The sequence below is a fragment of the Pollicipes pollicipes genome, unplaced genomic scaffold (genome assembly GCF_011947565.3).
Source record: "Pollicipes pollicipes isolate AB1234 unplaced genomic scaffold, Ppol_2.1 Scaffold_5724;HRSCAF=6776_pilon_pilon_pilon, whole genome shotgun sequence".
In the NCBI taxonomy this organism is placed as follows: domain Eukaryota; kingdom Metazoa; phylum Arthropoda; class Thecostraca; order Pollicipedomorpha; family Pollicipedidae; genus Pollicipes; species Pollicipes pollicipes.
The window spans coordinates 50,554,536-50,566,543 of record NW_023596746.1 but is presented as its reverse complement, the minus strand read 5'-3'; the positions used below and the strand labels follow the sequence as shown (position 1 = coordinate 50,566,543).

The 12,008-nt window shown below is 57.1% G+C and overlaps 1 long non-coding RNA gene across 1 annotated transcript; it reads right to left on the bottom strand.

Annotated features, from left to right (window-relative positions):
* Window positions 1-5,553: 5,553 nt before the first annotated feature.
* On the bottom strand, window positions 5,554-11,470 carry LOC119103358 (uncharacterized). The gene is made up of 3 exons (XR_005094748.1): window positions 11,432-11,470; window positions 10,926-11,249; window positions 5,554-6,262 (listed from the first exon to the last, which is right to left on the bottom strand). It is a non-coding gene; the product is annotated as an uncharacterized LOC119103358 (long non-coding RNA).
* Between the last annotated feature and the right edge of the window lie 538 nt (window positions 11,471-12,008).

Sequence of the window (12,008 nt, the reverse complement as noted above, 5' to 3'; positions counted from 1 at the left end):
GAAATATGATCAGCACGTTGATCACCGAGACAGTCAGAGGTCGCTGGCCATCAGCAGTGACTGCTCAATCGCTACTCGGCCCGACAGAGCCCTGGGACGCAGCACCAGAGAACAGATATTGCGCGCGCGTCCTCTTTCTCAGCGCATCGCCCGATACATCTCGTGACGCGTGACGTCGCGTCGAACTTGATCAAATCCTGGATAAGCTGCTGACGGAGGCGCTCACGTACTGCCACGGAGTGTCCGCTCCGGTGTCTCAGGTGAAAAGGGCGCCTGCTGCCCGAGCCGTCCATCCGTGACGGGGTGTATAAGAGGCACTTTAGTCGCCCAATGTCTAACCCCTGACAGATGTGGCCTGCGGTCGGTGGCAGCGGCCGCGTCAAAGATCGGGTGATCCCAGGGGCCATGTCGGACTGTGCCAACCATTGTACCGCCTTAAACTTTCGCAACGGAATCCTGTCATTGACCTGGAATTGCGCGATCGCATGGCAAGGGCCAAGGCACACACAACAAGCATTGTTAAGCGAGAGCTCTGACCCAAAAATCCATCCACTCGAAAAGGGTCGGATCAGCATCTTTCAAAAGGGCCACGGTGTGACTGGCGCCGCGACAGGGAGTCGTATCCGGGGGAGTCGCCGGCGGCGATCACAGGGACACGGTTCGTTAATTACCATGGCGCTCAAAACGTAAAAGGCCCGGGAGCAACGAATCCACAGATGTCGTCGAAGCGAAGGGCGGCAATGATGTCCAAACCGGAAAGCGTGCATCGCGGAAGAGGCTCGCCATCCCGTAATGCACGCCTAGTTAGGCTCGTAATTCTTGTGAACGGTGCAGCGCTTGCACTCCAAACATGCTTGGCGAGGCTTGAAATGGAAGTACTGCAAAAGTGCCAATTTGCACCCGGACTCGGCACACACGTCCAAACAACTAAGGCGTATGGAAATTTAATCGTGACTTATTCAGCTTCACACAACATTTTAGCCAGTGTTGACGTCATATACAACTCTAGAGCAATGTGGAGCGGTTAAGTGGAGTGGTTGAGTGGAACGGAGCCAATGTGGAGTGGTTGGGTGGAGTGGAGCCGATGTGGAGTGGTTGAGTTGAGTGGAGTGAGGCGAAAGGTCCACAAACAACACGTCTGCTGCAAACCATGACCAAATGAGGTTGCATGATTCGAGCGGATGCGTGCAGTGTCGGCGTACTGCAGTTGGCTTATATGTTGTGATTTCCCTCCAAATTTACATCAGTATTGCTCAAATGCTCAATGACTTTCACGGTGAACAATCTGTGCAGAAAACCCTTGGCGTTCGCACTGGGAGCATTGCGATGACCCACCGCCAGTGGTAGCTTGGCCGATGACTGCCTTTTTAACGGCACTGCCAGGCCCGTATCAAGAACTTCTATCCGCCAGCGAATGCAAGCAGTGTGCTTCTTTCGAATGTATGGTGACACACTTCACCACCACCCCATGCATACATGTGGACAGCCACATCAAAAGCTTGATGAACGAGTGTGCATGCAAACGGCGACATTACCGGCGGGATGCCGGCACCACCACCTGGCGGCTTGCCCAGACATTCAAATGAGTTAAACACGCGACGTCCGCGCTGCACTCCGTCAATCTCGCTTCTTTGCTACGGCTCTGGTGACGGCGACAGTGGAAAAGCAGTCGGTCCATTCCTAATGTATTGCATCCGCAGCAAGTCCGAAGCACGCCGCGCCACAGCGGCATAGCGGCGCCAGCGCAGCGTTGGCACAAAGCCGCCACAGGCCACATCGAGCCCCTGCTGCGACACAGGCCGTGATTCATCCTGGAATCCCGCACACAAACGTCCGATCCAGCCAGAGTCGTGTGAAGGTCCAACTCACTGCCTCGGTAGTGTATTCAACGCGAGCCGAAACAACAGACCACACCAATGTCTAACCGCATCCGACACCGCGGCGCGCGCGCCTAGCTGACTGTCCCATGCCAGCAAGCCCAACACAGGTGGGCGTCCAACGATGGCAACACCACGGCTGCGGTCGAGCAGGACCGGTCAGCGGGCTGGCGAGGCGGCCCGGCCGGCCGGCGCCGCAGACGCGCCGCCCGGGGCACGCGGCACCAGTCACGCCGCTTGAGGCGCGGTCACAGTCACAGCAGCGGCCCACGCCAGACTGCCACCACACATCACAACATGAACGCGACATTCCACGAAACGAAAAACAAGCGGCAGTAGACGGCGCCGGGCGGACCATGGCGCCGTGTCGGCGCGGCCCTGAGGGGCTATCTGCCCTGCCGGAGCCAGCGCGGCTCAGCCGGGTCGGCCTGCTCCCGACACACAGTGATGCGCACGGCGGTGGCGTCGGCCGCGCCGTACAGCTGCAGCAGTTCCTGGATGGCCCGCTCCTCCACCTGCAGCAAGGGCGGCGCAGCCGTCACCACCGTCACAGACACGCCTCGTCAGACGCGGAGGCATTTGGCACTACGGACTGGGGCGAGCCCAACGATAGATGGAAAGCCCCGGCCACGCGTGACACCCCTGACGGTGATCGGAAGGAGAGACCCTGACGCTGGAGGGTGCTGCGAGCTCTGACGCAGACAAACGCAGTTCATCCAGTCGCGGGGTATGTATGGTATGCACAGTATGGGGAAACATCTCGTACCGATAACACGGAGACCACCGACACTGGAGAGACCACACCCGATTCTGACATTGAGGGATAAACCTGACACCCCGGCACTGACGGACGGGGGAGCCGCAGGCGTTTACGCTCTACCGCACCTCTGATACTGATGGGTAGGCAAACTCCTAGCGCTGAGGATAGGAAGACCTCTGATGTTGGTGGGATTATAGACATCTGGCAAAAGCGGACAGGACGATCCCTGTGATGGACAGAACCGCTACACTCACAGACAAGGGGACCGGACGTCTCGCGCTGATGGATGTGGACACTTTCGGCATCGACAGAGGGGTAGAGCCCAGCAGTGGCGGGAAGGGAGCCCCGCCACGCTCACCACCTGGCTCTGATATACAGGTCCCGCCACTGGCGGAATGACGCAAGGACCGTGAAACCCCGTCACCCAGGGATATGATGGCCGCTGACCAGGTGCGCATCAAGAAGCGCGGGGGACGTGTCTGCCCTCCCCCACTCTTATTGAGCATTTACGTGCATTTGCATGCATATGAATGAATGTCGACCGCGAACAAACATCAAGGTAAGCACGCCAAAGTATGTAGATTACAAACAGGTAATATCAATGTGCGCAACGAAAGAAATTTCGCACACCTGCAGCGTTCAAAACGACTGCAAAAATTGGAAGTTATGCCTCTCCCCATGGCCAACCCCTGCATCTCCCTGCTAATGGTGGACAGAGGTCACTATACACGCCATTCGTAAGCACGTGGGACCGCGTGGGACTGATATCTTCATCGGCATAGGTACCACCGGGGCCAACAAAGCCGATAGCCAGCCGCCCACGTTCGTGCCGCAAAGGCGTACAGTAGCTAGACACAGCGTTATTTAAGATCGTTACAAGTCACCCGCGACAGGGCATGCCACGGCGCGGATCAACCAGCCGTAAAGGTCGACTCGAGCCCACGACGTGCCCTGGGTCCACCACAGCACGCTCAATAATACCGCACAGCGAGGCGCACTAAGTTCCAGACAAGCAGGCATTGATCACGTTCCACGGCACTGCAGCACGCACACGTACGCACGCACGCACGCACCCACACGCACGCACGCACGCACGCATGCACACACACACACACACACACACACACACACACACACACACACACACACACACACACACACACACACACACACACACACACACACACACACACCACACACGCACGCACGCACGCACGCACACTGCGCGCCCCCGCGGGCCGGCGGGCGGTCGGGCGGCAGCGGCGCGGCCCGTCCTATGCACCTGTATGAGCGCCAGCGACTTGTCGCTCATGAGCTGCCGGTTGTGGAGGCGGCGCCGCTCCTGGCGGATGATGTCGGCCAGCGAGGCGGCGCCGGCGCCAGCGGACGGCGGAGACGCTGGTCCGCCCCACACGCCCTCCGCGCCGCCGCCCGGCGACGTGGGAGAGCTGGCCGCCGCCGCCGCCGCCGGGGCCGGGGCCGGAGCGGGAGCGGGAGCCGGAGCCGGAGCCGGAACCGGAGCCGGAGCCGGAGCCGGAGCCGGAGCCGGAGACGGAGCCGACGGCACGGCCGGCCGACCGGCGCTCTCTTCCTCGGCCATAATATCAGCTAGCGACGAGGCCGACTCCGAGTCTGCCGCAAACCGGCCGTCAGGCAGGGCCCACAGAGCGGCGTCAGGCCCACACAGCGGCGTCAGGCCCACAGGCGGGCGTCAGGCCCACAGAGCGGCGCCGATAGCACAGTCACACTGAAGCCGCGCGGCGCTCAAAACAACTCGGCGCAGCAGGCAGATTGACGCACCACGTGATCGGGGCTCAATGTGCAGTCTCTTGTCTCGCGTGAACAATGCCAGCAGGGGAGTAAAAAGCGTCAGAATACACGCAGTTCTCACCCGCACCATCGACCTACAAACCGGACACCTGCGGTCTGGGCCAGACGACTCTCCGTGCCGAAGCATGCATGGCCCCACCCGGCCACCGGGTCCGGGGTACGAGTTGTAACGGCCCGCGTAACACGCACGCCAGGCCCCTGGAGTGTCTTTAATGCATCTTTAATGTGGGCGTAAAACAGCCCCGATGCCGACGCACCTAAAACACCAAATCACCACACATGCATTTTAAATCTTAGCATGACAGGCGGCCAGAACTCGGCCAAGAGTTTCGTAAGCCGAAACACAAGCCCAGACTGTATTACACAAGACCGCATGTCATGGGTGCGGGCGGAAGCCGTTGCTGCTGGTACCGGTCAACGACATGAGCCCTGCCGCAAGCTGCAGTGGTGGGTATGGAATACTGATCCTGTTTCGCGACAACACCCCGTTGGTCACTTTCAAGTGAATCACGAGACATGTGTTCTTTGCACGGGCGGTATGCTGGCGTGAGTGGCGTATGTGGCGTCAACACCGCAGCCAGGGTACGGCGCGATTACAACACAGCAGGAGCTGCAGCTCGGCCTCGTGGACCCCCAGCTGCTAAGAGCGGCTTAGGGCCCCTGGGCGAGGGCCGTCAGCCGCGGAGGGCCCCTAGGTGCGACGGAGTGAGCGGCTGATGTGGGGCCTCTCGGGACGAGTGGGCCGACATCGACCGCCCAGGGCCCGCCACTGGTCGGTCAGGACCCGATACCAACCACTCAGGGCCCGACATCAACCGCTTAGGGCCCGACATCAACCGCTTGGGGTCTGACATCAACCGATTAGGGTCTGACATCAGCCACTTAGGATCTGACATCAGCCACTTTGGGTCTGACACCAGCCACTTAGGGTCTGAACATCAGCCACTTAGGGTCTGACATCAGCCACTTAGGGTCTGAAATCAGTCACTTAGGGTCTGACATCAGCCACTTAGGGTCTGAGATCAGCGCTCGGGACTCGACATTAGCCGCTCAGAGCCCCACATCAGCCGCTCAGGAGTCCGACACCAGCCACTTAGGACCCAACATCAGCCGTTAGAGCCCGACATCGGCCGCTCCGCGCCCGACATCGGCCGCCCCGGGCCCCGCATCGTCCGTTCAGGAGTCCGACCGCCCAGTGAAAACAGTCCAGATACACACGGGCCCTGAACGGCTGCGCAGCGAAGTGCCTTCACGTTCCCGGCTCGGGGACCAGGCACGCGCCTTGTCTGCCCGGAGAAGTCGGCCCAGCTTGCCCGGCGATGCTTAGGATGTTAGGTTTTCATATTTATATAAGAATACAATAGCAGCACAGTCCACAATAACTTTAGTAGGAGACTTCATCCTCAGGAATACGCAGCCAGGATCAGTGGAACTTCCACATCAGGCCATCGCAATAATGGACGTGTCACGCAGCATGAAACGGGCCTTCCCACCATCCCTCTCTGGATCGGTTCAGTGCAAGGGTTTGCAACCCACTCATAAATCAAGAGGCAAGAGGTGTTTCGTGTCTGACCTTTCCACGAAAGCCCGTGTGCGTAACGTCCCTCCCACAGCCTGATTACCTGGCCGACTGTGACCCCAGACGGGCCGCCGAGGGGCACCGGTTGACCTCGGACTCGGCTGGGCGGCGCCCGACGGCGCGGGGGGCGGGACGGCGGCCGGTGCGCCGCTCAGGTCCAGGGGCCGACCGCGCGCGCCCTTCCTGGATGACCTGCGCGTCTCCCTCGGCTTCTCCCTGCAACAGAGCCGAGCGGCGGCCCGTGACGATGGGCGGCGCACCGCCTGGTCACAGGACGACGATAGCGGGAGTTCGGGTCGGCTCAATCAACGATAACAACTGGCGGTGATGCTTTGTCCGCTATATCGACGACGCAGGAGCGCAAAGTCTCCCTGAGTCGAGCATCAGTGACCTTGGCTCCTCATCAAGTCATTACTCCAGGGTTATCAACGCAGCCATGCATCGCGGTCCCGCGACCCAATTCATTTATTTCACCAACTCTCAATAAACAAACACAGGTGCGTCAGATGGGATGGAGCGTCGGTGGCTGTCAGGCAGGGCGTGAGCAAGTGCGGGGACGTCTGTTACAGGTACCGGGACGGCGTGAAGATGAGGACTTTTCAAGGCCCAGACACTTGGCAACACGTGTTGTGCGCTACACTGGTGCGCCTCAACATTCTGGTCTGGGTTTGGTTTTTTATAAAGAAGTCTCCAGTCTAGCGATTTTGTAAGTTGTCTGCGATCTAACCACATTCCCGCCTATATCATACGATATATGATATGTCCGTCCCGGCGGCTCAGTTGGTTAGATCCCCTGCCTTCCGATCCACCCACCCGTGGCGGGGTGGGTTCGAGTCGCTTTAGAGCGCTCGCTATTTGCCCTTGACAGGTATGGCCTGCGGCCGGCAGCAGCGGTCGCGCTAAAGGTCAGTTGACGTCAGAGGGCAGGACGGACCGTGCCGAGCATTGCGGCACGTTAAGCTTTCGCCACTGAATTCTGCCGTTGCCTGGGATTGCGCGATCGGATGGTGGGGTCAGGGCTCACACAACAAGCGCTGCTTAGCGTGAGCGTTGATCCCAGAAATCCATCCATTCAAAGAGTTCGGATCAAATTTAAAAAATATCCGGATCAGGTTTTTGGACACTGCAGTTTTTAACGCTTTCTCGTCAATTTCGTAAACTGAGTAACGCAATTAGGGTAGCAGATGCAATGGATGGATTAGTTTTAAGATTTTATGACGGTGGTTCAAGTGGCTATCAAGGAAGTGATGTACTTTTTGTCTCAGTTTCGCCATTCGTGCGCCCAACGATGACTATTATTTTGCACCTTAAATACATAAACGCATACATTCATATATACACAAGTCATCTGCTTTAAAAAATGATGATTGTGAGTCAAGATTTTCAGACAGGCACCTTTATGAATGCACAAAGATTTTCAGTTTTACAGCTGTGACAAAAGTATTGCGAGGAATTCAAATATCTCAGGTGGTTGACCGCAATAACACGGCTACATTCCTGTGTCGTTTTCACGGACCGATCGGTCTTGGTTCAAGTCACAAGGTTTTGTATTTGGGATCGGTTTCGAAAAATCTGACACTGGCTGCTTCCCGCCCCATGATCAGCCAGCCTTTGGGTCGGGCAGATTCGTCGGTGACCCGCAGCTAATACTGTCGCCTGCGTCGTACAGTTAGCGTTGCGTCTCGACCTGCCGGTCGCCGAGGGCTGACATCGATCGTCGCGTCTCGACCCGCCGGTCGCCGAGGGCTGACATCGATCGTTGCGTCTCGACCTGCCGGTCGCCGAGGGCTGACATCGATCGTCGCGTCTCGACCTGCCGGTCGCCGAGGGCTGACACCGATCGTCGCGTCTCGACCTGCCCGGTCGCCGAGGGCTGACATCGATCGACGCGTCTCGACCTGCCCGGCCGCCGAGGGCTGACACCGACCCTGGAAAACGTCTGGCTGAGGGCCGGCGAGCCCATGGTTCGGCCAGGACAGCGCCTGACCAAGCGCACACATCGACGCGCGCTTTTGTTCAGGTGCTTACCGCCTTCTCTTTCGTCACCATACGCTAGTCTCGCCTCGCTGGTAGGTATGGTTGCCGAGATCTCGATCCAGCTTGGACCCATGCTACCCAACTTTTTACGATTGGAGAACTGTTCGTTTCCACTAGTAATTGAATTGGGGAAATAAAGCCGATATTGCAAGGCTGCAGACATACGCCGTTTGATCAAACCGCCAGCATGTTTGTGTTCTGAAAATAATACGGCCCGATTTCTATTTAACCGTTGGTACCGTTTACCGTTTACCAACTATCCAAGACAGTTGGTAGACGGTTTAATGCGGAGTTGAGCAGACACGATCAGGAGCTTTCGCGCCGACGAGCCGGTTGTTAACCACACAGGAAAGCACTCCGGCCGTTATAGTGTCAGGCACTCGGCTTATTTAGCTATATTAACCCGTCATTTGCAGCACGGGCCGCTGCGGTTTTATTACAGCGGTGGGGCAAAACAAATAATATCTGAGGATCCAAATCCATTACAGAAGCGTTGGACGTGCTTGGATGGAATTTGTGCATGACTGAAGGTGTGCAGCGACCGAATGTCAACGTTTGAAATCGTGCTTGCTTTTATATTACTCTACCTCTGTCTTGTCACCATTCATTCAATTAGCCCAGTTTTAGTAACACTCGTGTCCATGCTATGAGTAGAATATGGGTTTCCATCCATTTTTAATCCTGATGGTTTCAAATTTAATCTTGCGCCATCGCAAGTCAACGCACCGTATTACTGCTTGTGAACGACGCGAGGCACGCGAGCCCGTGTGAGTGATGCAGGTGCCGGACCACACCTGCGTCCCTCCGGCCGTGATTACGAGAGGTGCGCTTCGCGATCGGTTCTGGAGTGGGACAGGCTGGGTCATCGACACGGAAGACAAGCTCGAGTCCCCGGACGAGTTTCGGCCGAGGTCTCCGGAGTTGATCGCGCCATACCCGGATCACAAGAAGACCTGCACGGACGGATCCAAAGCGGATGCCGGTGTTGGATACGCCTTTGTGCAGGGTCCTGTTACACGGTCTTTTGCTTTGCCTGGTCACGCATCGGTCTTCACAGCCGAGCTAATAGCCATTCTTAAAGCACTTCATTTTATAGAAGTTGACAGTGACGATCAACACTTAGTGTTATCGACTCTCTTAGTAGTCTTGTGGCATTGCAGGATTTTGATTCATCACATCCCGTCGTTCAGAATATCTGAATTCTTGTTACTACACTGTCCCGATCTGAGAAGCAGGTGGTATGCTGCTGGATACCGAGCCACGTTGGCATATTGGGTAATGAAGAAGCTGATGCGACAGCAAGGTGCGCCATACGCGTAAATCACATGCCCACTGTGACAGTCACTGCTAACGACCCTACATACAGTAGTATCTGCATTCATGTTAAAGCAGTGGCAAGCAAATTGGGATGTGCATGCTGCCAATAAACTGAGCGGGATACCGTCCCAGTTGGGACCATGGACGTCTAGCTGTCGTAAGGTGAGGCGGGATGAAGTGACACTTTGCCGCCTGAGAAACGGACACACATAGGCAACTCACCGATACCTGTTATGTGGGGAAGGCCAACCACAATGTTTTCGCTGCGGGGATCGTTACACCGTACGGCATGTCTTGATAGATTGTGCCCACCTCGCCCCGGAACGCATGCGCCATTTTGGATCGGGGCCCGTGCGCTAAACGCCCCATGGTATGTTGGGAGACGACTCGAGTCATATTTTTCGTTATCTTGAAGCCATACAATTTCATGTCATACATCGGACGTAGCCTTATCTCCACACCTTTTTCATGCATCCGTTAGATAAAAAGTAGGTTATGGGCGCCATATGACCAACATGTGCGCCTCAAAGCCCAAATCGTCATCATCATCGGTATGGCGGCAAAATCCGCATCGTGCATGTAACACCCACCCACGTGGGCTGCCCAAAACACCACTGTTCTGGAATGGCGAGGCAAACAGCTCCTGCACCAAGGCATGCGACACCCACCCGCGTGGACTCCCCAAAACACCACTGTTCTGGAGTAGCGAGGTAAACAGCTCCTGCATCGTACATGCAACACCCACCCACGTGGGCTCTCCCAAACACCACTGTTCTGGAATAGCGAGGCAAACAGCTCCTGCATCGTACATGCAACACCCACCCACGTGAGCTCCCCCAAACACCACTGTTCTGGAATAGCGAGGCAAACAGCTCCTGCATCAAGGCATGAAACGAGCTGGTTTGACCATCTGAAGAGCTCAGGATCAATAATGGGGAGGTTGCGATGAAAATGAAGGATGTCTTTTTAACATCTGGGATGAAGCAACCCCCACACAGCTACTTGTAGTATCAAGGAGAACTCCAGAGGTGAGCGTGAAACAAACAAACAAATGTTCAGTAAAGTACAGACGCAAAGGGATCCTAAACACAGGGAATGCTTCATGAAAACTTAAAGTCGGCTCCACCACGGGGTGGAAGTAGGTGACACGGCTGAAGCCGTCGGGACTAATTTGCCATACAAATATCCCAAATGAAAACAAATATCGAGTTTATTTAATAAAAATGTTGTTGGCGCATCCAAAATGATAATCATAGTTGTTGGCGTATCCAAAATGATAAATGTATCATGCTGGCAAAGACAGCTGCTTGGAGGTGTCACTGTCACTGTGCAAGCCTGGTCGTTGATTTTGCGCTTGATGACTGTACTGTTTCGATATTTTTCGCCGCCTTAATCATCTCCGTCCCACATGGCACGAAGTTATCGCCTAGACCACCTGTTCCGTGCCAAGCAACACGTTCCCCTCGTTACCAGGCTGACATTACGAGACAGCTTGAGCTCGGCAGATGCGTCACGTCTTACTCACGAGGTCGGAGACAGCCCAGCAGCTCCAGCAGCCGATCCGATGGCCTCGCCATTCAGGGCCGGGAACGCAGAGCCCAGGCTGGGGAACGCTTCGATGGGTGACGTCACGCCGCCTGCGCTCGTCGATTGGCCGGATGTGACGTGTGCGGGCGGGGTCGGTTCCTCATCCGACGGGCTGACTGGTCGCACGGCGCGGATGGGGCGGGGCTTGGGCGTGATGCCAGGGATGTAGCGTTCCGGAGTGGCGGTTGACGCAGGGGGCGGAGCCACCGCCGGGCGCTCCGAGTGACGCTTGCGAGTGACCAGCGTGAACTCGGGCACCGGGCTGTGGGAGGTCACGGCCACGTCACGTCACGCTATCAAGTCACGTCCCACGTCACGCCATCAGAGCAGCGATCATCATCCTGATCCACGTCACACCGCCAGCACAGCATCGGGCTGCGTGGCAGCGCTGGCCGCTGGCCGGCCAGGCCGCGCGCCCCCCCCCCCCCTTCCTCCGGCGCTGACCTGGCCCGCTCCACCAGCCCGCTGAGGTCGAGGCCGTCGTCGCTGGCGCCCTCCGGCTCGGTGAGCGAGGCGGCCGACGAAGTGGAGGCGGCGCGGCGCCGCTCCAGCTCCGGCTCCGGCCCCGACGACGTGGAGGTTGAGCGGCCGGCGGCAGGTCGGCGGCGCGGCGGCGGCCGGCTCCTCACCTCCGCTGCAACACGTCCGCCGCCAGCTGCTTTACGCTGCAGCGTCGCGCTCGCTCTCAGCGTCCAAACAATTCGAAATGCGAACGTGGGTCTGTGTGATATCTGAATTTCGAACTGCCATTTCGCCGCCTTTGGTAGAAGGACACTGGGAACAGGCCGTCAACAAATTGTTTGTTCGTCATTCCACGCGTTGAATGTCAACAAATGTTGACATATTTCAACAAAAATTCCACCAGGCGACAGTCAGCTACATTCCATTTGCGCCAAGCATGTCAAACATAAAACGGCCTGCACGCGTCACATTAATCAACCTACAAGGTGTCATACGCTGATTTGTGACACAGGCCGGAACAACTAGCGCGTATAACGACCCACGCTGGCACATTCAGCAC